We start from the raw sequence: 1,829 nt of genomic DNA, 5'->3' as shown, positions 1-1,829 counted from the left end.
ACTACAATCTGATCCATGAGTACCACAAGTAAGCAGAAGCTAAAAGGTAAAGAAATATCAGCTGGGAAGCCTGATAGCAAAAGAAGCACTAAGAGTGGGAAGGAGGTTTTAAAATGCGGATGGCTGGGGCCATTTGAGGCTATTTAAATCACAATAATCTTGCTCTGGTTTATTTTTAAAGTTCCCCAGTTAATTCTAAAGTACAACCCTGACAGAGAACCACTAAGCCAGGAGAAACAGCAAATGCAGAGTGGCTGAGTGATGTCAATGGTGTAGTACAAGCATAATGACCCAAAGGTACTGCTGTTAAGGTACCCAGGGCTGCTTGAATCTAGTTCCCATACTCAGTATTGTTCATTTCCAGTCCCACTAACTCCCCATCTTCCCACTGTTCCACATATTTAATATAATAAACCCCTATTAATGAGGTAAGTTGAGTGATTCATTTCTTGACACCAAAAGAACCAAATTAATATAGAAGTTAGTATCAAGTATATAGTTGCATGAAACAAACCCTCAGCAGAAAAGGAACATTTGAAATTGTTAGGGAATGATTGCAGAGTGAAAATCACACACAATCCAGGATGAAAGTTTCAGAAGTTTGGCAAAGCCACTACTTATACAATTGCCTTTGTGACTCAAATGTGCACACATTTAGGGTGAAGGTCTGAGGAAATCAGTAGTGGCTGTGTATTATAGCAACTTCAAAGAAATAAGCAAAGTAGGGTTTGACAGTTTCTATTCTGACACTGATGTACAAATTCTTGATATAACCATGAGGTGCTGACCCTGGAAAGCATGGTTTTGTCTCTATTATATCTAGGCATGGTTCTCAGTTGCCATTCCAACAGGCATGGAATAACATGGATAGGTCATAGATTCACAAATTTGATAATCACTGAACTAAACATGTCAGTTCTGGTTCCTACCAAACTACTCCTTTTCAACTATAGAATCAGTGTTACTGCTTTCTAGCCCAGCCCCTGCAAACCCTTCCCAATCCTTTCCCCGTAGGTAATTTTCCTCTGCCCCCTGTGCCCCTCCCCTTAACTCCTAAATAAATAAAGGAATCATGAAAAAAAAAAACAAAAAAAACAAAAAAAAACAAAAAAAAAAACGCCTATTGGCATCCCTCGAGCAGGGGGAAGCCCAACTGGTGGCTTACAATCAGGTTTTGTTTCACAAAACAGTATTATATTCTCTCCATGGAGTACAGCTGATGGGACCAACCCATACACTGACAGCAGCCTATGACCTGTCTAAGCATGAAAAAGCACTGCACAAATAAAGATAAACCAAGCCAATTAGGACCAGACAGGTAATTAATGGTGAAATCTAAAGCTGAAAGCCTCACCAAAGACAAGACAATGGAAAAGCCAGGCATAAGAAAGACAAGTGAAGAAAAGTGTAGATAAGCCAAGAGAATAGAATGCTGAATCAAGTCAGTGACACAGTGGAAAAGGTCCACTAATTCCATGTGCTTAAGTCCCTCGAGCCACCATAGATGCATTTCCATGCCACACTGTTCTTGCAATTCCTATGAAATCCCTATTTTCCTTACTATTATCTTACTATGTGTATCTATGTGATAAACACTTGTTTCTTGACCTAAACCTGTGTCTTATTTCTTGAAACCAGAAATCCCATATAATTTAGAAAACAGTATACAGTTGGGGTACATGAACAGGACTTCTGCAGGAATGTGAAATATTTAGACCTGCTTATTACTTGGTGGTAGGGTGGAGAGAACATACACCCACCACAATCCAGGTTGGAATGTTAAGAGCCTCCAGGAACTGTGGCAAAGTTATTGTCACAGGAGCACACAT

This window comes from Panthera pardus, unplaced genomic scaffold (assembly GCF_024362965.1).
Source record: "Panthera pardus isolate Hobbes unplaced genomic scaffold, ASM2436296v1 HiC_scaffold_27, whole genome shotgun sequence".
Taxonomy (NCBI): Eukaryota; Metazoa; Chordata; class Mammalia; order Carnivora; family Felidae; genus Panthera; species Panthera pardus.
This window is presented reverse-complemented; position numbering follows the sequence as displayed.